Source organism: Falco cherrug, chromosome 17, assembly GCF_023634085.1.
Source record: "Falco cherrug isolate bFalChe1 chromosome 17, bFalChe1.pri, whole genome shotgun sequence".
NCBI lineage: Eukaryota > Metazoa > Chordata > Aves > Falconiformes > Falconidae > Falco > Falco cherrug.
Genome location: NC_073713.1, coordinates 3,976,911 through 4,001,040, shown reverse-complemented (window position 1 = coordinate 4,001,040; position 24,130 = coordinate 3,976,911). Strand labels below are relative to the sequence as shown.

Sequence of the window (24,130 nt, the reverse complement as noted above, 5' to 3'; positions counted from 1 at the left end):
AAAAGGGTTCAGATGAAACCCAACTGGGGCTGCTGGCGAAAAACAGGAGGAATTCAGCACAGGACCCCAGCAGCCTGGATGCCGGCCAGCTGGGCTCTTGCTCCCGACTGGCACGTTAGAAATATGAAGTGTTAATTTCCTTCTCCCCGGGGGCCTGGGCCAGCGTGAGCCGGGGTTATCGGCACCGGCAGGGCATCCTATGGAAAAGGCCACGCAAGGGGGCCCGGCCGTATTCAGACCGAAGGCACAGCCAGTTCAGTTCTTTTGCTTTATTTTTAAAGGGCATTTTGTTTCCAGTGAGAAAAGGGAATAAATCAATGACGTTCATCACCCTGAGAAAGGAATGCCTGTGCCCCGCCACCATAAGACCCTTTTTGTGCTGCTGATCATCAGGCCTCCAACGACATTGTATCGGTGCTACGATGTGCCGACGTACACAGTCTGTGCATTGTGCGAGGCATTTCCAAGGGCGGATCAGGACCCGGCGACGCTGCAGAGCATCAGCGCGACCCTCTCCGTTGGCATGAGCTCCTCAGGCAATCAATGGGATATTGTCTGCCAAGAGCGCTGGGTGGCATATAGCAGCTGGGAGCGGTGGCAGAGAGGTCAAGAACATAAAGAAGACCCAAAAGCCTTTCACGTGTGCCTCTTAACGCTATGCATCTTGCTTCACATCCATCATACCTTGCATTTATGAGCTGCCAAGCACCAATACTCATTAGCAAAGCCTGGCAAGACCTAGTGAAGGAGCCTGGCATACAGATGTCCTCTAGCACAGGATCGGTCCCTGGGGTGGCAAATGGCAGCGGAGGCGCTGGGCAGCCGGAGCTCGTGTTGCTGCTCCATCAGGGAGGGACGAGCATGATGGAACAAACAGCGTGGTGCTCGAGGACTCTGGGAGTGCTGCCAAGCCCTTTGCCTCGGACCAGGACTTGTAGATGGTTTGCAGGAAGGCACGTTATTGGGAGCAACTCTGCGCTGCTGTTCAGAGCCCAAATATGAGTCTGATCCAAATGTTACTACTTTCCCCTTGTTTCTGTCATGAGCTGAGAGCAAATTTGGGACGGAGACCGGCCCAAAGTGAAGCAAGCTTAGCAACCTGGAGCTGCATTCACATCTGCCATTTCCAGCTCACACCCCAGCCTTAAAAATCTCTTGCAGGATCGTTAGTGCTGGTGATGAAAAAGCAAAAGTGAGTCCCACGCTGCCGCCAGCTCCTGGCTAGGCTTGCAGGCTCGGGAGCTGAAACCCAAACTCTCCACTAGTAAATGCAGCAAGTTTTCATCTGGGGTGATGGGTACAGAGGGATGCCCCTTTTTTACAGCCAAACAGGAGAAATTACTGCTGAAGTCCCACGCTAAAGCCAAACCTCAGCCCTGGGGAAGCCGCACGTGACTGCGCTACTCCCCATCTCTGCCGATGGGGTTTGATCACAGAAACACCAACGTGGGCTTCGGCGGCTGGTGGGCTCTGCCAGATCACTTGCTAAATGTCAGCATTCATTCCCCAGCCATGCTGGGGTTTGGTGTTGCATGTTTGCATGTGAGCAGACACAAGGAGAGGAGCGAGAGCAAGGTCCTTGCCCAGGGTACAGCAGTATGTGGGGGTGACAGCCTCCCCAGTTATTTGGGAACCTCGTGCCAGCAGGTTTTGTGGTAACCGGTGACAGCAGCTGCATTTGTTGAATCTTTCAGCATTTTGCAAGCCAGCAGCACGGGGAAGTCAATGGAAACCTCCTGCGAGTTTTAATGGGCATGGGGTTGGGGCTGGAAGGAATTTGCAATCTAAACGCCCACAGACTCTGCGGACATCTGGACGCGGACCTGACCAAATATCCTTCTTGCAGATGAGGGGTGGGCTCATTCAGCAAAACTCGACCTGGCTGCAGGGAATGATGGCACCGGGACAATATCTGTCATTGCAGGCACAGCTGTGGGGAGCTGGCGTGTCCCATTGCACCTAGTCACATGCGGGGATGATGGCACCACCAAGAAGTACAGCTTGATGCTTTGCTTGGCCTCCAAAAGAGGAAAGCCTGAGCTGCTGAGGTTGATGAGGTTCCCAGATCCCCCACTGCTGAGCTCAGGGGTCATCTGATGAAAGGATGGGGTCCTCAGTAGATAACCACAAGAAGAAGGAGGCAACGTTGGTACCGAGCGGCTCTGTTCTCAAATTCCTGCTCCATCCACATGGGATGATTTTCCCCGCTTGAATTCCTCATGTCTATTCAGACCACATCTGACTTCTATCCCCAGCACGTCTGGATGACTGGTTAGAGAAAATGAAAGTTGGGAGGATGGAGATAAGGTTTCTGAAGCTGGAAATCTGTTTATCCCCCCAGTCCTGGGGGTTACCTGCAGTACATAAGAAATTCTCTATGAAACATCACAGGTTTCTCCAAGACTCCCTGTTTTCCTGCCTATCTCACAACACATCGACGCTCTGCAGACAAAATCTCCCTCTGTGCCCAGCACAGATGATTTTTTTTGTGTGTGTCTCAGCCCCACCAAACAGCCGTGAAATGCCGCCATAAACAATGAGTCAGCTAATCCAAACCACACGGCAGTAAAACGCTGGAGGTCAACCCAGTGCACGGTCCCGATCTTGAAAAGCAAAACTGCATCTCGAGCAAAACCGATAATAATCAGACATCGGGAGAGAAACACCCTCCTGCTCGCGTGGCAGCAGAGCTGAGGCCCCGGGAGCGAGTGGGACAGCACCTGGTGTCACCAAGGATGGGTGCCAGGTCTGGTGGCACCCCCAGGGCAGATGGTCCCCCAGGAGGTGTTGGCTCCCCCCATCCCCTGGTCTGCCTCGCTCTGCGGATGCTTCCCACTGTGCAGATCGAGGTCTCCACTTCCTTGCTGCTCCATCCCTCTTCCTTTGGGGGTTATTGCCATGCTCATGGTGCTGCGCTCCCCTTTCTTTTGTTCCCCCCTTCCTCATCTTTCTCTTTTTGAAAGGCCTGGCTTGGACATGCTTGCACCGAGGAAAAACCGACCTTCAGCCAGCTGCCAGCTCTGCCTTTGGCCTATTGCTCCAGTTTTATGTTTGACTCTAATTCCACAGTTTATACAGCAGAGAGCTCTGGGCCAAACCGAATGTCTCAAGAACCTGCCAGAAACCTCAGCTTTTCCTAAGCCCTATAAACTGTTTCCTGCCCCCATTGCTGCACCTGCTGCCCATGCCGCGCTGCCGGCCAGGGATGCTGGTCCATCCTGGTGGGCATGGGATGCTCCCGGGGTGCCCCACACCGCTCTATCTTGCTGCCTTCCCCAGCTGCTTGGCAGGCACTGCTGCAAACACTTCCCTTGCATCGAAACCGGCTGCTCCCCGTGCTGATGGGAAATGAGCTAATGACACTGCTCCCCTGGGACAACACCATTTTTCCTGGCAGGCTGGGCACCACCCCGTCCATAAAGTGCATTCCTGCTCTAATTTGTTTACACATTTTTTTTATCACACAGTGCTTCGCAGGCTGGAGCATCCTTTGAAGGCTGGTACCCACGTGGCTGGTACCTGGTCCCTGTGCCCCGAACCCAGAGGAGGTCTGGGTCTAAAGGAGGAGGGTTTGTTATTGATGGTCTCTTCCCACAGTATCTGAGACTTGTGAAATGCTCACTTGAGGCTGGAGCAGTGAAGAAATTCAATGCCAAAGGCGGCTCCTGCGTGACCTTGGGGCAATCCAGGAGGAGGTGTGCAAGGAGTGCGTCCTGGGAGGCAAGAGAAGGGAGCAGGGACAGGCGTGCAGGTGTCCCAGGCAAAGCAACATCCAGCACAGCACCAGCACAGGAGCTGTGGCAAGAGAAGAAAGGAAAACACTCAACTCCAGCCTCCAAGGCCACTTGCTCATCCAAACCGCTACATTTCATACATTTCCACTGGCGCAGAAGAAAAACCAAAGCAACTGCTGCCACGGTTTAGCAATGGAAGCGGAACACCCAAGGGAGATAAAGCGAATGATACCATGAGGAGTTTTAACTCCCTGGGGCACTGGGAGATTCTTTAGAAACTGAATTGCAATGTCTTTTTTCATGTTATTCCCCCCCCTCAGTGTATGTTTTCTGAACAAACAAAATCTCGGGGATGCAAACAAGCAGCAGCAGCAGGATCCGAGGCACTTACGCCCGACTGCAATAAAATGGTGCTTTCCTTGTTAATGCCGTGAGGTGTCTGAAATACAGTCAGCACCACACAATAAACTCTGCCTCAGCTTGCTCTATTTGCAGTGGTACTTTTGGTGCAAGAAAATGCTTTTTAATCCTCCTTCTGAACAGCTTTTTTGCTGGGGATGGACCACTTCATCCCGGTGAGGCTGCTGCAAATTATTGAGCACCATCTGCTGGCACTTTATTTATTAACTCACTATTTACTTGTATGCTACACCTGACATCCTTCTCCTAACTGACCCAGCTCCACCCTGTGCCGGACAGCCAAAGAATCCCTCTCCAGCTGGTCTTGCGCATCACTGCAGCATCCATGCACCGAGGCATCGCAGAGACTTTTTGTGGGCGTTATCCAAGGGCAGTATCAAAAATATAGGTAAAAGGTGGGGTAAGAAAAACAGATGGGCAGCACGAGCGGGGTAAACTGTTGCTCTGCAGAAGGCTGAGGCAAAATCTCCCACTGAGGGCAGGACTTCCCCCCTAAGCCTATATCCTAGTGGTGAATTCAGAGCCTAAATTCATTAAATTGGTGGTGTCCTTCCCGCATGCGAGATTAAAACCAGGAGATTTTGCAAGTCTTTATTGGCAGGATTCGGGACTCCAGTTGAAAAGGACATAAAGCCGTTTCCTCCTGTATAAATCACCTGAATACTTGAGTTTGCTCCGAGGCCTAAAACAACGATTTCAGACTCAAGTTTGCTGCTTGGTAATTCCTCCTGGCAGCTGGCTCCATCAATCTCCGGCACAGGCACGTAACTCAAGCCTCTGACAAGTGCTGATTTACGGCTTCGGCTAGTAAATCAGCAGAAAATCATCGCAGCGTTTACGAATATTTTTCCAAGAGGAGCCTTCTCACACGGTCCTGGGACCCAGCACTCATTTTGGGAGACAAACTACAGGCTGTTCCCCCCCGTGCCCTAGGTCCTACAGGCAAGGCTGCCCCGCTGTCACTGCCAAGGGGGTGTCCAGACCAAATCCCTGTGACGCGGAGGGATGGAGATGCTGGGAAATGAACACAGGGGCGTTTTCTGCTGTGGAGGCAATTTGTGCATGCGTTCAGTTGGCATTGCACCGCTCTGGCAGCGCAGAGTGGATGGATGGGATATTATTATAGGGATTTAGGCAAGGGGTCTATGGTAGTGGTGGTCCCGAGGGCTCCCTCGAAGGCCAGGAGCATGTCCTCCCGTGTAAATCCATGTGAGATCCAACTCCCTGCCTCTTACTGTGGAGGAAGCAGAGGGTAACGATGCCCTTTAGGTGAATTAACTAGTGGGTAATGTTATACGGGATGACGCTGGAGCAGTGTAAATGAGCCAGGGTCTGTGTTTCCCAGCATGTACATCTCTCCTGTGCGCTGTTCTGCTGGCAGTACGGGAACATGAAGATTTCACGACTTCAAAGCCCCTCTTCCAGTCTGGGCTGTGTGATCCAAGCCAAAGTGCTGCCCTAATCCATCATCCAAAAAAGGGATGTCTGTATATTTGTGTAAAATGACAGATTGGAGAGACCCAGAGCTGGAAACCAGATGCTCTCCCCAAGAAATTAAAAGAGCTAAGGATTTAGAAATGCAGGAACACAGAGCCTGTGAAGAAAATATCACTGTGGCTACTGCCTTTAAAAATACCGATCCTTGGCTTTCCACGGGTAGTTGGGCTGGAAAGGGCAGCACCTCCATGAGCATCACAGGCTGTCTTTTGTGGAGGAGACAAGGGAGATGAGATGACATGACAAAGGTCACGTAGTAAGTCAGTGCCGGAGCGGAAAGTGGAAGGCAGTTATCCCCCCAGACTGTAGGATGTTCTCCTTTTTCAGTTCCCAACTGTGTCACCATCAATGAGTAAGCCTTTAACGGGGCCAGCAACTCAGCAAGGTCAACAAAACCGCAGAAGTCAGCATCCACTATCACTCAGAGCTCGGTCTGCCTGCGTTTCTGCAGGGCTTTAACGGACCTCAAACAGCCCTGGGAGGAGAGGCGTCTCTCCACGGTCCCGTCTGTGTGGGGCACGTTAAGAAAAAGCATTTCCATCACTGATTCAGCAAAGGATGCTGCTCCGACCATCGCTGGGGACTCTTTCCCACCGGGGTGGTGACTGAGAGGCGGGCAGGGTGTTAACAGTTAGACAAAGCTGCTAAAAACGTGCACGGAGGCTGGCGCACAGGCTGAGTCTGTAAAAATAAAGGTCGGTCCCCAGGTGCTATCCAGGAACAGGGGAAATTGCGTTTTTCAGAGTGTTTTGGAAGCACTGGGAAGTTTCTCAGCCATCAAGATGGGATCAGCTGCCGGCTCCCGGGTCCTGCTGGTCCACGGGTGCTGGAAAACTGGCAGGATTTGTGGCACTGCCTCGTGCCCTGCATATGGGAAGGGGTTTCTGCACTGCCGTGCCCAGCTGTGAAGCATTCCCTGTACGCAGGCTCTGGCTGTTGTTCCCAAAAGCCCATGCAAAGAATCCTGTTTCATTTTATACGCTGTGATTAGCCACGTGTACGATGGGGTTGACCACCGGTATGCGTGGCAATGCCAGAAGTAAATGAAACTCCTCCCTGGGGAAAAGGGTCAATTGCTTTTGGCTGCAAAATTTGCGAAATTTTCATTATTTTTTCCAAAATGCCTCCTTGGAAAATGCCTCTGCATTTTGATTCAAAAGAAAAACAAGCCCACGCTTTTGATTGTGCAAGGGAAAAAAAAATAAAAATCAAATATATTTTTGAAAGCTGGATAATTTTAGCTAAACGTGGGGAACAGAATTTGAATAGGATCCACGGCCATTGGAAGGGCTTAAGAGAGCTTTGAAGAGTCTGCTGACAAGGGAGTATTAGCCTGTTGACACCTTTCAGATGCAATGAGTTGAGCTTACAGCTACAACACAAATAAGCAGTAGGGAGGATGACAGGCAAGCCCCTGCAGCGAGAGGTGCTGGGAAAGCACGGATCCAGAAGATTGTCCCTGGATCACACTGCCAGTGTGCTGGGATCTGGGGCGCTTCTGCCGAAAATAAAGGCTGGAAGAAAGTGATGGTGGGGGGAAAAAAAGAGCGTAAAAGATAAAAGGACAGAGAGAAACACTGGTTTTTACAATTTAATTTCCTTCTTTGAGTGGGAGCTGCTTTAATATTATGCACAAGAAGTGAATAATACTTTAAAATATTCCCAGAGAATGAATAATATGTAATAATATTCACAGAGCATTTATTTGACTAATTCCCCCAGTGTTTTTGGATCAAGATCTAACAGCCCTGGATCTTAGAGGGGAGATCTGTGTTTGACTTCCTTGGGTCTGGATCAGGCTCCAAACACCTAACGAACCTATGTTCAAGCAAGCATCACCAAAGGGTCAACCAATATACCTCCGGTAAATGGTCGGGTCACTTTTCCCTGCTGATCTGCAAATAAATTATCTGCCAATAAATGGAACCATAAGTGGTTTGGCCAGATGTTCCATCGGGGCCCCAGGGAGTCGTGGTGCAGAAAAGGTAAGAGCAGGGGGGGTGGTGGGGGGAGAGGAAAAAAAAAAGCCAATAAAATATTAACATCCCAAGCTCGTTTGCTGCTCAGTGCCTGCGTCGCAGTCGCCTCCCCGGCTGCAGCAGCTGTGCCCGCGTTACGGAGCGAGGTGCAACGTCCCAGCTGGGAGGACGTGCCAAAAGCAGGATACGGGAAAAGACTGTTTTCAAACACAGATGGATTAAACCTTTATTCCTTTTAAAATTACATTTTAATGTGCTGGCTACTCTGGAGATGCCGGCAGGACATAGGGGGCTTGGAGCCATTTGGGGTGAGTGTCCCCAGGGCATTTTGTGAACCCCTTCCAGAGTGACCCAGGTGGCCCTGGCAGATCTCCGTCACCCCCAGCCCACCCTTCCCCATCCTCCTTTTGTTTGCAAACCTCTTCTGGCAGCTACCGCAGCACCCAGCCCTCATGCCCTGCGTCACCTTTAACTCCTCCAGCTCAGCTCCCTCCTGATGTTGCTGCTGGGGGGGTCACCAACGCCGCTCCGCTTCCAGGTGGCCAGATGCCTCCCGGGGTTTATCCCATGGGTACCTGCTCAGCTCCCATCTCCCATGGGAGAAGCACGCAGGTTTGACGTCTCTGCACCTCCTGCAAAGCTGGGCTTGCTCCACTTCCAAAACACGCAGCCACCTCTCGGAGCGTTTGATGTCCTTAACAGAGCTTCTGGAGTTGAAGAATTGCTGTAAATTCTACAATTGTAAAAAACCAAACTACGAATTGAAAGGCTCGGTTACTTTAACAGCACAACTCAGGACCAAACACGTGCCATGCATGCCCTGAGCCCCCTGCGCCCTGCTGGGGCTAGCGCTCTGCCACCCCAGACCCAGAGGATGACATCTGGGTGCAAAACGCCACCCTGCAAATAAAGAGAAACCCCGTAGATGGGTCTTGCACGAGATGCACAGACAGATCGATGTGCTGAGCAGCGTGGGTGGAACGGGGTCTCGGCACACCCGCAGCCTGACACTTCTTGGGTGTTTTGGTGGGCATTTTGGCTGGGAGGAGGTGATGGACGGGCTGTTTGGGTACCTCGGTGGGCTGGGAGCACTGGCAGAGGGACACGAAAAGAGGAACAGGCTCCTTCCCCTGCTCCTCCAGCCCTTGCTGCAAATCTCAGCGTGTGCCTCGGAGGGCAACAGGTCCGAACGCTCTGTAACCCACCAGAAAGCAGAGATTTCCAGATAAAGAGGACCTTTTATTTTATTTTGTTTGTCCAGCTGGAAAGAGAAAGAGAAGGGAACGTTCCCGCAGAGAAAAACACTGTATTTACTTTCTTTCTTTTTTTCTTTTTTTTTTTTTTTCTTTTCTTTTTCTTTTTTATTGTGGTTGAGCTGAACTCTACCAAGTCACTTTAGCTCTCTTGAATGCAGGATTTTCTCACTTTCCGGTAAACTGCAGTTACCATGGAGAGGGCTGAGACAAGCCAAATGCAAAACATTGGAAACTACACCCAAACTCACCGCAGCCATATCAAACAGTTAATTAGAAAGGCTGTCCATGTGTTTCCCATTCCCTGGAATGGTTTGAATCAATTGCCCTGTGATTTATCACCTGTTTTCTGTGTGAACGGTTCAGCTCTGCTCTCGTGCATGTGTTGGAAAGGGGATTTGTGCTATGCAGTGAAAGAGGGAAGGGAGATATTAAGGACTTTAAACAAAAAAAAAAAAAGCCCAACCCAATCATCAAATAACCAATTCTGCTCCTTCCCCCAGTATAAATCTCCCACTGGAATGATACGCTTTGGATCTTGATGGGATTTCTAGCTTTTGGCAACAGGGAAAAAGGAGAGGCAGCTTTTGCCTTGCTTTGATTTTGGAGGGTGGGAGATCATAGCGTGCCTGGCCGTTCCTGGGGCTGTGTTACACTGTGCCCAGATGGAAATTCAGACCAGCCTGTTTCCTCGGGGCTGTTTCCTTTCCCACTGCATAGGAAATGGGGCAGGCGGGCGGGTGGGAAGCGGGGAGGGGGCGGCTGGAGGGAAAGGCAGAGGAGAGATGAAGAAGAAGAAATCCAAGCTTCCCACAAGATCTCTTGATGCGTGAGGTTGTCTGCCCACTAAGCAGTAACACCTCGTCCCACACGGCGACGGTGGTGCGATGGTGACACGGCTTGTGGCTGGGAAGCCATCTGGAGATGGTCCTGTGCTGTCAGGCGGGGAGCAGAGTCCGTCCGTCTGTCCAGAGATGTGGCTCTTCTCCAGCCTGCCCATGGCGAGCGGACGGCTGGGAATCTTCCTTCCCTGGGTGCCATCTCCTTCCCAGGAATGCTCTGGGGTGGCCCCTCCACCGCCCAGGCATCTCATGGCCACCATGGAAAGCAGGTGGCCGGCCAAGCGGGTAACAGCAACAGGTGGATGGGAAAGCCCCGGAAAATTGCATTCCTGAGCCTGCTGCATCGCCCTGCCGTACCTCTGCTCCCCCTTCACGAGGCAGGGGGGAAAAAACATCCCCCAGTCTCACCTTGCACGCAAGCGCTTCGAAGCAGGGTTGGTTCCTCCCGTAGGGACAGCCCTAGCATCCAAAAAAGCAGCAAAAGATGTCTTGGAGGAGATCCCTCTGCTCTTTCCAAAGCAAGCTGACCTGGTTTTCTCTCGGCCGTCTCCAGCTGCCAAGCGGTGCCTTTGCGGTGGGTTCGCGAGCCGGGATCACCCGAGATGAACGCGGCGTTATCAGAGTCAGCCATCCCCCTGCGCCCGTGCTCCGGTGAAGTCTTCTGGCCGGGATGTGTAGGGCTGATTGGAAATCCTGCACATTTATCCAACCCATCCCCCAAAGCAGCTGTTGGCCTGAAAGGTGGCTGCACCTCTCGCGATCCACATTCCACCTTTCCTGCCAAGTCCGGGGGAGAGAGGGAATAAAAGTTGCTTTCCTATCATTAGCAGATGATTGAAAAACCTTGCAGCTCCCCCAGCCAAGTGTGAGAGATACCAGCCCCTTTCGGATGGACCCAAAAGGGTTTGCCTGAGGGGTTTGGGGGTGAGGGTCCCACCTCTGAGGGCTGGAAATGGAGATTTGTGTAGGATCCCACAGCGGAGAAGATGACGGAGAAATATCTCTATTTGAGAGGAAACTGAGGCAGTGACAAGAAGCGGAGCAGAAGTGTGCCAAAACTGTCATTTATCCACACGCCTCTGTTTCCACAGTGAATGTATAAGCATGGACTGGTTTAGATGGAACTAAATTTATCTCATCATCGCTCTGGTTGAAACCAGGCTCCCTTCTGCCCTGAGCCTGGCCACGTCAGTGCGGCAAAATCCCTGTCTGGCACGTGAGGGTATTTGCCCCATCCCTTCAGATCATGCAGGGGCCTGGAGAAGGTCTCCTTATTCAAAAGGAAAGCTCAGGCCTCTGCCTCAGTTTCCCCTCTCACTGCAAAAGAAAGAGCTGGGGGCGGGGGACCTGCAGTGCTGCTGTGGGAAGGTGCGAAGCGATGACCCCCCCCGGTGAAATGGCTGAAAGATCTGGAGGGACAGTCTGTCCTAGGTGGTACGTTGCTGGGTTTATTGCCTGGGAGCCTGCAATCTGCAAGGAAGGAAACTGACCTCGAGCAGCAGGAAAAAAAGAGAAATTTCCCCGGAATTTCCCAAGGTCTTTGCACCCTGGAAAAGGTGGGTGCGTGCCCTGAGATTGCTGCAACCCCTGGCATTACCCTAAGCCAGGAGACCCCAGCCCCAGCAGGACAGCCCTGGTCCAGGGCTGAGCTCCCGCAGGCAGCAGGGATGCTGCAGGTACCATCCCGCTGTATTTCACCGACGCTTGTTGAGCCGCAGGTGCTTCTCGACGCCCTCTCCCAGATTTTCTGGAGCTGCTCCCTGGGAAGCTTCCGCGCTGGATTTCAGCTCAGCCTTGCGGCAGCGACCCTGCAAAACCACAAAGAAACCACCGACGCCTCATTCTGGGGCTGTGGGATGCTCCCCCCAGCCTCGGGCTGTCAGCAAGGGCCACTCAGGGCTCTGACAAGGAAAACGGACCCGTTTTTCACGGCTACTCGTGGGAAGTTTCCCAGCAAAGCCAAGCGGAGAGCATGCAGTTTCGTCGGGGAAAAGGAGAGGGGCTCCACCGACAGCCCCGAAACCTCCCAGCAGGAGGGAAGAAAATGGCAGAGAGATTTGCAAGGCAAGAGGGAACGAGGCTTGCAAAAAGGAATGACCTCGGCAAAGTGCTCTGAGGAGAAGCAGCTTGGAAAGGAGGATCACAGCTACAGATGTGTGAGTGATGGATCCAAGATAATTCAGCTGGGATCCAGCTCAAATGGGCGGCTTTTCATCAGCGCGTACGCTCCCTTCCACGACAGCCCCTCTTCAAACGTTCTGCTCTGACAGATAAAAACCCATTCCTCCTATCTTTGTTTTCTAAATCCAGAGTCAAGTCACTGTTTGGTCGTTTTCCTTACAAAAACGTGGCTGTGAAGTGTTTTGGCATTTAGGGGACTCCTGCCCCAGCCTGGGGGGGGACACACGAAGCTTTGCATCAGGTTGCATTAACTTCCCTCGCTCTTACCCAGCTCGGTGAGCAGCTCTCTTAGGACCCTGCCAGCGCCGCGCAGATCGAAATCACAGCTGCCAAAACTAGAAGCCTACGTACATCCCAGGGGCTCGCAGGGGTGGGCAACGGGGTGGTTGCTACCCCTGCAACCTGCAAGACATAATGAATATGGAGGAGCAGAGCCAGAATTTGCTTTGCAGGCGTACATATGCCTTAATACAAGGGCAAAAAAACCCCAAACCAACCCCAAACCAATGTGCTTAAAAACATAAGAGCTAAACCTGCTTGGGCTGCAGGTCCCAGTGTGCTGGTGTGACACAGGAAGGCTCGAGCGATGGGAGCAGGTGTTGCTGGCCGAATTGTGTGTGTTGTGAGATCCCAGACCCCAGCCTCGTGATCTCAGACTCTGAAACCGCTTCAGTTAAGGGTAAGCAGCCAGGTAAGCGCAGGGCACGCTGCATCCCTGCTCTGGGCGAATGGTAGGAGGCAAGTTTCTGTGCTCAGAGTCTGCGTTACGATGCCTTTTCATTTATCAGGGAGACGCTGTGGGGTTTGCATTTTATTATATTTAATGGGGTATTATTTTTTTCTTGCTGGCTGTTTGTTTGAGAAATTTCTCCCAGGGGAGCTTCTTTTGATCGCTCGGTTGCCAGACAGAATGACATCAGACAGACGCTCAGAGGAATGATAAAAAGGCAGAGCCCTATTTCTTAATAATAGTCTGGCAAAACACAGAGCAAAGTTAAATGCACTGGAGAGCACCAGGCCCTGATGCTGCTTGGGGTACAGGGGAGGGGAGAGAGGGGGGGGGCTGCTCTCCCCCAGCTTGCGCGCTAACACCCCCACGTTAGTCAGGGACACTGTCACATCCTTCTTCAAAGCAGAGGAGAAGGACAGCAGAGGATGCTAAGTCAAGTAGGTGCTGATGTCTTGCTGTATCCTAATTATCCCATATCGCTTCACAGGGAAGCTGTGCAAGCCTCTACCCCAGTTTAGGCTCGTTTTTCTAGATTCATTATAGCTTTGTTGCTGATTTTTCTAGCAGCCAGAGGGACTTCTCCCCCCCACCCCCCCAATGATACCAGTACCAGAAGATCTCATTTGCAAAGGGGAAATCCCGTGCCTTGAGCATCTCTGAGCTTCATCCCGTAGCCCCATCCTGGTTAACAGAGGTTTACCCAAGGATGCCCTCCGCAGAGGAGCACCTGACAGCCTGCTTGTGTTGCAGAACCTCACTACAGTTACTAGTGGGTGGATTTCTGCTTTGCCCTCCTCCTCAAAAGCCACTTGCTCCCACTGTGAGATCTGCGCCTTTCCTCCCCCACCCACAGCTATCTTGATCTTCCCCTCCTTAGCAAAGCAAAGGTTTGCTTGTGTTTGCAGGTCAGTTCATGCCAGAGTATAGTCTGTATTGAAGTATAACACGTGAGGCATTGCTTACCTGTTTATTTTGAATAATTTCTATCTCTGGAGCCAAGCCCCCAGGATGTGCCTTCAAGAGGAGCGGGTCTCTGCGCTGCTTGGGGTGTTTCGCAGCTCCTGAGTGCAGGATTTCACAGCATTTCTGCTTATTCTGGCTGCTCCCTTCCTCATATGAGCATCTAAAAGCAAGGGTTTAATGAGATGGTCAGACACTCCCTTTTGGAGATGGGCAGAAGACCAGGAAATAAGCGATCAAAAGTTCATGGTTGCCTCAATACCCGCTTACAGACCATGGGCTGAAATCCGACGGTTCCCAGTCAGAGCCCCTACAAAATTTGAAACTAAAAGCCATCTAAAGCTGTAGTTACATCTGGCTTTCAGTTCCTTCTCACTGCCTTCCCCTTTTTAAGTTGCTCATAAATGCTTTGGATAAAATTCCTTTTGGGTTAAAGTCTTCTATGTTTGGACGATCCTCAAAAGTACATTTAAAAAAAAAAAAAAAAAAAAAAAAAGAGAGACAAAAACTGAAAAAAGGGGTCTGGCAATAACATGTATTTTGCCATGCAAAAATCCTCGCTCCATTTCCCCCAAAGCCTTCTGCGCCCCGCTCCGGTCAACCAGACCGCACCAGTGGGGAAACAGAAATAAAAAACCAAAACAAAACATGGACAATGTGAGACCCGCGCAGGGACCAGGTGGAAAAGGACTCGGATCTCCTTCTTCCCAGCCCCTTCCTCCTGGCAATTTTGCAAAGAAACAGGCCAGATAGTTTTCTTTACAGCTGCCCTCCCACGGTCGCTCCCTGCTCTGTGCCACCACAGGATGCAATGTAGGCAGATACAGGGCTTGCAGGCTGGGTAAGGAGGCAGCAGAGTCTGTATAAATTTTGGGATAGCATCAGCTAGGAAAAAAACCTCGTCCTGAGCTCCCATCATCATATACAGGCCCCAGTACCCATGTATTCCCCAACTAATACCCTGCCTCTTGACAACACACGAAAGGTGGCATGTGAACGTGCTAAAACACACTGTCCTCTGTACATTCAGGGTGAATTTGGGCTCTCCCTGCTGTAAGAGGTGGTTGAGATGGTTTTGGGTAAACATGAGTCTTGTGCGAGCATCGTCTGGCAGCCTGGGTATACCAGAGGGCTTTCCCTCCTCTCTGTTTCCTTGCCATGCTCTTATAGGCAGGCTTTGTGGGGGACTCCTCAAAAGCAACCAGTAAATAAAGCTGTAAAGGAATATTCTCCCTCGCCTCTATTTTTTTTTTTTTTTAATGTACTGAATTATTCAGGAGCAGTAAGAAAATGCAATGCAGCCAGCAAGAAGATCAAAGCGGGGATTGCCTGGGGTGGGAGCGCTCCCTTCACCCAGGAGCTGAGAACTTGCCCGGGGAACAGAGAGCTGGTTGTCAGCCCAACACAGGAGATCATTTTCCATTCATGCTCCGTGATCATTGTCCGGACCACAATGGCCATCCCCAGCCTCGGGCAAGACGGTGGTACCACGCTCCGGTGGGTGTCCTGCCCTGCAGAGGATGGCCCTGCACACAAGAGATGCAGTGTGGTCGCTCCTGGGTCGGGGAGGAAGGGGATGCACGCGTTAATTCAGACATACAGAGGGAGGTTTGTAGGGGTCTTGTATTTTCTGCTTTTATTCGTGTGGATGCTTTCCTCCAGGCTGAATTCCCACTTTTCTAGTCAAGGCTACAGAACACAGGCACCCTGCTTTACCGTGTGACACGTAAATATGGAATTTCAGTAAGTAAATCCACCAAAACTTAGTCCTTATAGATTTTTTGGATCAAATGTCTCTTCCAGCTTTTTCAAGGGTGCCTACAGGATTCAAGGCCAGTGATCTGAATCAGGATTTCTCCAACTGAGGGCAAGTTTGCCAAGGGCCTTTGCGTAATTTCAATTGGTTTGCATCACTTTAATGACTTTGCCTCATCTGTAGATGCCTTAAAGAAACTTAAAAATTGTGGTTTTGTCTCTAAGCTTTGGAGACAGAGCAGGAAGTGCTTTACCACCTCGAGGATGCTCTGAGTAGGGACCCTGTGCCCACACCCAGAACTGTCCTGGCAATTAAATGAAGGTCCTCAATTGCCTTCCTTGTCCCCTTTCAAGCCCTTCAACTGGAACACAAACACGGCTTTACCACCGCCCACGAGCACCCAGAGACGGCTTGACCCTGTGGGGTTCATATATCTGGATCTGAAAAAAACCCCACAACCAGCTAAGGAGGGGAAAAAACCCCAACCAGACCCCAGTCCCAATGCCTGTACCGCATCCCCTGCTGCTCTAAAGCACCCAGCTCCAGCTGGGATAGACGCTGGGCTGCAGGTGACTGACCTCATGTGAAACAGAGGTTCTTGAGAGATCCTGGAAGAGCTGGAGGCTTCCCTGGAAGAAGCGCTCCGGGGTGGGGAATGGCAGTGAGAGGGTGGGACAGCAAAGCCTTCTTCCAGGAAAGAGCCAGCTGAGATTATTACAGGCAGCTCATTGTAATTTCCAATGAAAAGGGGCCTGGGAAGGCTGTGGTAAGAGATGGGCTTTCCTGGAAAGAGTGAGGGTCCGGATGGCTGTAATCTGGGCAACACATCCACGCCCTCCTTGCCAGTGTGAACCCCTTCTGCTTTCTCCCCTCCTGCTCCCGATCTTACAAAAAGGTGGAAAGTTTCCACCCCTGCCTGCTCCGGTGCCTGTGGGTTTACGCTGCCCTCCCCCCCTCAAATCCCGCGGGAATGGAGCTGCCGGCCAAACTACCGTCACCCGGAAGAAACAGGCACCTGGGTGGCGGTAGGGAGAGCCCCCCGAAAGCAGACCTCGCACCCCCGAAAGAGCCGGGTGAGCAGACACATGCTCCTAGAATCCGTGATTCCCGGATCCGGCACTGCCCAGACATGTTACCCAAGAGTCAGGCTATTAATAACTGCAGCAATAACGATTAACACATGGACTGTGCCTGCTGCTGGCCAACTACCTTTCCCACATTAACCTCTAAATTAACTGATAAGGGGAGGAAGCGGGGAACAGCTTTTCCACTCGGAGCCACGATGAAGGACGCAGGATACATTTCCCCAAACTTAAATTTGACCCTTTCTCTTCTTGCCAAAACAAGCAAACAAACAAATATCTGAGAGTTCAGCGCGGCTTTCTGTGGGACGATAAGCGATGGGGACAAGGCTGATTTTACAACCCATCTGCAAAATCGCTTTGCTGGCAGCCCGCGGGGATGGAGACGGGAGCGCTGGCTCCGACGGAGGACCACTCGCTGATCCATGTACACGGCTGCCCCTGCCCTGGGGACAACGCGGGTGACAGGACACAGAACAACAGAACAACGGCCTGGGACAGAGCTGAAAGGTTTTAATAGCAACTGGAATCGGGAATCAGAAACATTCTTCCCCCTGGGGGTTACTGTGGCATAGATTAAAGCAGGACTAAAGTTCAAGGAAAACGTGAGCCAGCGTTGCACAATGCTGGCAAAAGGTCCCCTTCCGTGGGGAACGCTTCGAGGATGTGGAGAAGAAGCAACATGACCCTGTTTTTAGCGTTTTTCCCTACCGTTGGGCCACCAAGGTGACTTCCAGAAGGTCCAGGTGGATCTGCTGCCCCTTCTGATGACAGCCCTGCGATGTGTCAGTGCAAAGGGACGAGGTGAGGCGATGGAGGCGTCTGTTCTCTCCGACAAGCCTGGCTGTCACACAGCCTGCCCCAGGGACACGCAGCTCAGAGAAACCAAGGCAAGAAGCTGTTCCCCACACCTCCCCTATCAGACTGCTTGCGGTGCTGCTAGAGTTTGGGATTCCTGGCTTTAGATACAAAAAAAGGGGCTTGTTTTCAGAGCAATATAGCACAACCACAAATAGGGGTCCAGGTCTCTTTGCAAATAACTCTGCGCATCTACCTGCACCTTTGGGATGTAACCACCCAGGGGTGCTTGGCCCTGCATCCCTGCCCTGGACTCATGCCACCTAGCTTTCCGTCAGAGACCGTGGTATCTATTTTCTAAACCAAAGCCATCTCAAACCCATCCTGCTGCTGCTAAGGGGGATTTGGGTATCAGCTGCCGGAGAGATCGCTGCCTACACGTCCTCTGAGCCGCTGGTGCCTTGTAGACCCTTGTAATGGGATGTAAAGCCTGTGGTTCCCCTCTGAGAACCTCCTGGTGCCTTGTAGACCTTCATAGTGGGATGTAAATCCCGTGGTCTCCGTCTGAGAACCTCCTGGTGCCTTATAGACCCTCGTAGTGGGATGTAAAGTCCGTGGTCCCCCTCTGCAAACCTGCTGGTGCCTTGTAGACACTCGTAGCAGGATGTAAAGCCCGTGGTCCCCCTCTGAGAACCTCCTGGTGCCTTGTAGACCCTCACAGTGGGATGTAAAGCCCGTGGTCTCCCTCTGAGAACCTCTTGGTGCCTTGTAGACACTCGTAGCGGGATGTAAAGTCCGTGGTCCCCCTCTGCAAACCTGCTGGTGCCTTGTAGACACTCGTAGCAGGATGTAAAGCCCATGGTCCCCCTCTGAGAACCTCCTGGTGCCTTATAGACCCTCGTAGCGGGATATAAAGCCCATGGTCCCCCTCTGCGAACCTCCTGGTTTGTGCTGGGTCACTCGATCCTGCAAAAGGTTTGCAGCCCTGAGAAGGCAGCTGCCCAAGTGGTTTAGGGGAAGCAGGACCCGGAGCGCAGGCTAACCTCCTGGTGCCCACTGCAAGGAAACCTCCTAAGCAGGCGACTTTCTCAGGGGGGTTTTACAGTTCCTTGCACACAGCTCTGCACCTTACCCCGCCACCAGATCTGTGCAAACCCCTACGACCATCCCACGCCGACACATCTGCAGGCACGAGGAGGTGCCACCGATTAGGCTCCAGGTCTCAGCTCTTCCCCTCTCCCCGCTGCTGGAATCTGCAAACTCAGCAGCAGCCACCGCACAGCGCACGAGCTGCTGGCTCCGCGTGAGACATGGAGCAGCCCCAGCTCAGCACCACAGCTGGACGGAGCCGGGGATGCTCACGCCTGGGCACTGCATGTGATCCAAGCTGCAACACCCAAGCGCCCTGCCACATTTCCCCACAGCAGCGTGGTGGCCCGCAGCCAAAGCGTGTCCCGTGATTGCAGCGGGGCTCTCCACCCCATGAAAAAATCATCCCTGACAGGGCAGGCAAGTAGGAAAGTAATATGCCCATTACAGCTGGAATTCAAAAATCCCCTTCTCTCCCTGCAGACAGACACACGAGCCTCTAATGAGCGAGATGCCTGCACTTCCACCACGGCCAGATGAGATCTAGGAGATAGGCTAGGGAAGCAGAGGCCGGCTTTGATGTCCAACCACGGCCTGTCTCCCCTCTGCTATTCCTTCTCCCTTGTGCCAAGCCGCTATAATAGATGCTTCCCCTCTGCCCCCACAATTCGGGGGTCCCTGCGCAGATGAATTCATCACTCAGATAACTATCCAGCAGCCACAAAGCGGTGAAGGCCAAGGTAAACATGCATCCATCCATCAGCAGATGCATGATGAAGCTCTCCCCCTCTTTGGGGGATTCACCCTGGGAGTTCAATCGCAAAGTGATGGCTGTAGCGAGGCGAGGCGGGAGGGAAGCCAGCGCTCACCAAGCCGGATCGGCCCTGCAAACCCCACGGAGGCGCAGAGGATGCTGCCAACATCCCTGCCAACGTGATTCATTGGTGAGGAGCATAGCTCACCTCTGAGGTGGTCCCAGCCTTGGCCAGCCAAACTGATCTCCTGCAAAAGTAGCCGAGGGGAAGGTGTTGGTGCCGCATGGGCCGGTAGGTTTGGCAAGAACAGCAAGGACAGGGCAGACGCCATCAGCTCCCAGCCACTGACCTTTCTGAACGGTAGAAAAACAAAAATGGCATCCTTACGGTTTAAAATATCCCTCCCCACAAAAGGAAAAAAAAGGGAAAGCGAGACAAATTCCCATGAAGATCGCAAAGCCCTGAGCGTGCCTTCACCGTGTCTTCCCATCTTGCCTTCCCACGGAGGCATGGATGGACCCTGGCTGATCTCCAGACCCCAGCTGGGTGAGCAGCAAGATTTTCCCAACACAGCAAACTGATTGATCCCTGTGACACTGGGAGCTGCCTCCTAAGCAGAGGGGCACTGAGGACGATGCTCCGTCCCTCACCCACCCCCATTGCAAAGGAGCAGGAATTCATGGGCTGCCAGGCCAAGCGAGATAAAAGATGTGCCACCACCAGCCAGCACCGAGGCACTTCTCTGGGGGATGCTGGGACTGAAGGGATGTTTTTTTTTGGCTAAGCTGGGAGGATGAGTCAGGCTGGGGGTTCACAGCCAGCCCAAAGATAGATTGGGGTGGAGGGGAATGCTTGGTACCAGGCGTTAGCAGAGGGAGAGCAGGGCTGGTAACCACGACCCCATGCACGTGTCTTATGGCTCCTGACCGGCCCTCCTGGCTGCTCTCATCAGGATTACGTTTAATCTTGATTAATCCGTTCTTTCCATAGGCTGTTCACACATGACATGCCTCCACCTCCCACCAGTAAAGCCTGCTGGGTGCAAACCCCTCAGCCGCTCTATCTAGAGCTGGGTTGGTCCCTCTTCTGATAAGGGTGACCGACACTGTGTGCCACACTGGTCTTTGCAGGGTTAATCCTACAGGAACACAACTTGAAGACCTCCCTCTCTATGGAGCTGGCTTGGAGGAGAAGGAGGGCTCAGCAGACACCTCCACAGAGCAGCACAGCCATGGGAGCAGTTGGCCAAGGTCACCAGTGATACTGGGATTGGAGCTCGGGCACTGCCTGGGAGAACAAGGATCAGACCATGATGGATCTGAAAATGTACTGTGTTTGCCTGGAGCTGTCAAGGAAAAGAAATTTATGTGCTGACAGGGTGGTGGGCAAGAAGAATATGAAACAACAAGAAGGTGTAGCAGGTTCTGTCTGGGCTTTGGTCCACCCTTCAGTCCCATCCTTGGGGGGATTTGGGTCCCTTTGGACAGAAGACGGTGCAAGAGTAGAATACAGTGTAAGAAATAGGTACACACTGCAACATTTTCCTGCCATCAGTGTCCATTTCCCCCTTACATTACTTAGAGCTCTGCCCTGCAATTCTGTTGAGTTGGCTCCGATAATAAACCTAATTAATATCTGGTGGGAGCCCCGACTCTTCCCTCCCACCAGCTCTGTGAGATACAAGTGCTCTGCCTGTAAATGCTGATATAAGGAAAACGCGCTGCTCGCAGCGAGTGCTTGATGCTGTTGCCATTGGCATGTGATATATCATGATTAACAGTCTCTGCTTCGTGATATTACTGGCCCCAACCCGTGATCTTGGGAAGAATTCAAAGTCCAGCTTATCAGCAAAAAAATAAGCTAGTTAAAACAGCAAGACTCAGCTTGGGCTAGAGGATGATTTATTAATCGTGGACTTTGGAGACAGAGAGAGGGAAAGGAAGCCGCAAACCCCACATACAGCCTGTAAAAGTTCCAGTTGATAATCTAACACGAGTGACTGTACAACTCGGGCTGAGAAATCATCTGGGATTCATCACAAGGTAGAGACAAGCCACTGCAACGAGTTCACGGACAGGAGTGTCACTCCTGCGGGCGCGATGCAGAACGTGGCTTCTCCCTTTGAGCCACTCCTGCACCCTCTCCGGGTACTCCCACCTCCTGCATGTCCCAGGCTCGGGGTGACAAGGGGGACATGGCAAATCTCTGGGGGTGCTCACCCGCTTTGGGAACAGCCTGGCTCTAATCGGCGTTCACAGCATCTTCTGCTTCAGCTACAAGCAGCTGCAGTGCCCCATTTGGGCAGCACCCGGTTGTTGTTCCCTCTTAACCAGGCAGAAACGTTTCCTCTCAGTATCTTATCACGTGCCAGAAGTCGGCAGCTCTATTATAAATACATACCTGAATACAAAATCTCACCTAAACCAAGGCAAATGACCTCTGACAATACTTCACACTGGCTTCCCGCCCCCCCCCAGGGGCTAAACGAAGTGCTGGAAATAAAGTGAAAAGAAGATATCAGAAACAAGGTGTCTTTTTTGCAAAAAGCCTTCTGATTTGGAAGGAACTCACTTTTTCCACTAGGAAGCTGTTACATCCCAAACCTTTGGCTTGCACTCACTGAAAGCACTGCAGGCTTTATTAATGATCACGAAAAATCTGAGGACGAAAGCATCCAAGCTGACACTTCCCTTTCTGCAAAAGGATCACATTCATTCATAAACCAGAAAAAAAAACCCCAACCATCCGCTGATCTGATACCATCAGGCGGGATGAAAATCATTCAGGAAACACAGCAGCGAGGCTGGATTTCTTTGCTGCAGCCGTATCATTCTCATTAAGGCCTTACATTTTAATGCAGTCCCTCAGAACGGGCAAAAACCTGAGGTTCTCTCAAGGGTAAAATCACAGCTTGGCTCTCAGATGGGTTCCGAGGAGGAGGAGACAGGTAAAATGTATTAATCAAGCCAGAAGTGATTATGGGAGCATTGATCAGCAGAAACCTTCCCTTCCCTGCTGACTGCCCACAAGGTGTTTTGCTGTAAAGGGGGTTACAGGGATACGTGAGCGGTTACACAGGGATGGGAATGTGCTTGGTAGGGCTGTTCAAGGCAGGGCTTTAATTCCTACCACAGCCAAAGCCTGGGAGAACAGCTGAGCGCGGCTGTTGGCATTTAATACCCAACATCTGTGTCCCTATTGCTTTGCTGTGTGAGGACCACCGCCATGGGATGCAGGCAGATGCGGGTGGCAGCGGGTCCCACCGAGAAACCTCCTGCCTGTTGCTCTTGGAGGAGGCAGCTGCTCTTTGCGAGGGCTCCTGGGGCTTGTTGCACCGTTTTTTTGGCAGCCAAGTGCCAGCCTGGGAGGGTGACCGGCGAGCTGCCTTTGCCAGTGCTTCTTCCCGAAGCTCTGAAAGCTCAGCTCATCGGAGACGTCCTACCTGGGGGGTATCCCAAACCTGAAGGCAACAGAGATGGGGAGCACCTGCCCCTCTGGAAGATGGGGAGAGGATGGGGGGCTGTCCCCCAGGAAGCAAAATCCTCCCTCCCCACCAGATGTGCTGCCGGTCCAGCTGTGAATGTCTTTTTTTTTTGTTTGCTATCTGCTTCCCAGGAGAGCGGTGATAGCCCGGATCCTTGGCTTCCTTGTGTTTGATCTGGAGCTGGCAGCGGGGGAACCAGACAGGGCGGGCAGATAAGAGAGTGGAGTGCTGCACTCCGGAGCCATCACCTCCGGCCAGGAAGGCAAAGCGTCACGGACAAGTGGGAAAAGCTCAGGGACATTAAGGGCACAGGATAAACTCCTGTCTGCGCCTTAGACAGCGAGGGCATCCCATCTCTGAAAAATGGATGGAGCAAATCCTTTTGCTAAAGGGCTTCTGAGCTTTATCTCAAAGCCAACAACCTGTCAGGGTATGTGGATAACCCAGACATGGCATCTGTGGTATCCGGGAGGGGAAAAACCCAGGGGAAGAGCCCTCCGCTCCCTGGCTTGGCTCTCTGCTCGCTGGGACCCTGTGCAATGTCCCTTTCCTTCGACGGGCTGCTAAGGGCAGGGAAAGGTTTGCTCCCTGCAGCAGATGGAGCAAAACCTCCCTGCGAGGGTTGCTGCCCTCCAGCCCCCTAAGCTGCTCCCCCAGCACGAGCCTGTGCTTCTGCATTCTTGTTTTATAGGGAGGGAAAAGCCAGCAAATATAACCTGAGCAAGCAGGGAAGGTAATGAGCTGCTCTCAGGCCTCGCTGCCCATAAAAACGAAGCTGCAAAAGGCAGGACTGGCCTGGGGCAAGGGACCGGTGCCCACATGGCCCCTACAGCGTGAGGATCTGCTCCCCAGGGCTACTGTGCTGAGCTTGCGAGGTGCCAGACCCCATGCACAGAGCACTCCTAAACCTCAAAAAAAGAGTCTGTGTGGTCCTGGTTGGGTGCTTTCAGGCTCAGGGTCTGTCCTGTGCCCACCCTCCATCCCAGCCAGCAGAGCTTTTGCTGGGAGGACAGCCTCTCCCAGCAGACACGTGCAAACCAAGCAAGAGTTTGGGCTTTGAAGTATTGCTCGCTGCAGCAGCTGCGGATCGAGCAGCCTGACACCAAGCCTGTGCTTCCTGTCCCGTCCCGTCCCCCCCCAACTCGGAATCAGCCTGTGCCGGGACGTTGGAGGAGACCGTTTCCTCCAGGCTTTTAATTTCTACAGCCAGGAATCAGCAGAGTCATGGGACGCTGTGAACACCAGCCCTCAAAAAGATCTTTGCTCCCTTGAAGTCGTAGCCAGGCTGGCGGAGCGCAGAGGGGTCAAAGCGTCCTGCTCGCTTGCTTTCTGCTGGGGTAATTCCAGTAACAGCATTTGTGCAACGCCGGCTGGGGGTGGCACACTCAGCTATTTGAGCCCTGAGCATCAGGCTGGTGTCTCCTAGGACCTGTCCCCAAAAGCAGTGAGCACTGAGCTGGGAGGCTGAGGCACTGTCCCCCTCTGTGCCCCCACCAGTATCCTCCCCAGTTCAGCCGTCACCTCAATTCCCACCTCCAGCCCCACACACTTATCCCCCAAAGCAGCTTTT

The 24,130-nt window shown here is 52.5% G+C and overlaps 1 protein-coding gene across 2 annotated transcripts in view; it reads right to left on the bottom strand.

Annotated features, from left to right (window-relative positions):
• Positions 1–254: 254 nt before the first annotated feature.
• The window catches only part of SNX19 (sorting nexin 19), a 139,740-nt gene continuing 115,864 nt past the window's right edge, over positions 255–24,130 (bottom strand). For both annotated transcript variants that reach the window (XR_008735432.1, XR_008735434.1), the window contains 3 exons: positions 13,600–13,759; positions 8,097–11,533; positions 255–3,795 (listed from right to left, as the gene is read on the bottom strand). The gene's annotated coding sequence lies outside the window, so the exon portion shown is untranslated. The remainder of the gene's footprint in view (positions 3,796–8,096; positions 11,534–13,599; positions 13,760–24,130) is intronic.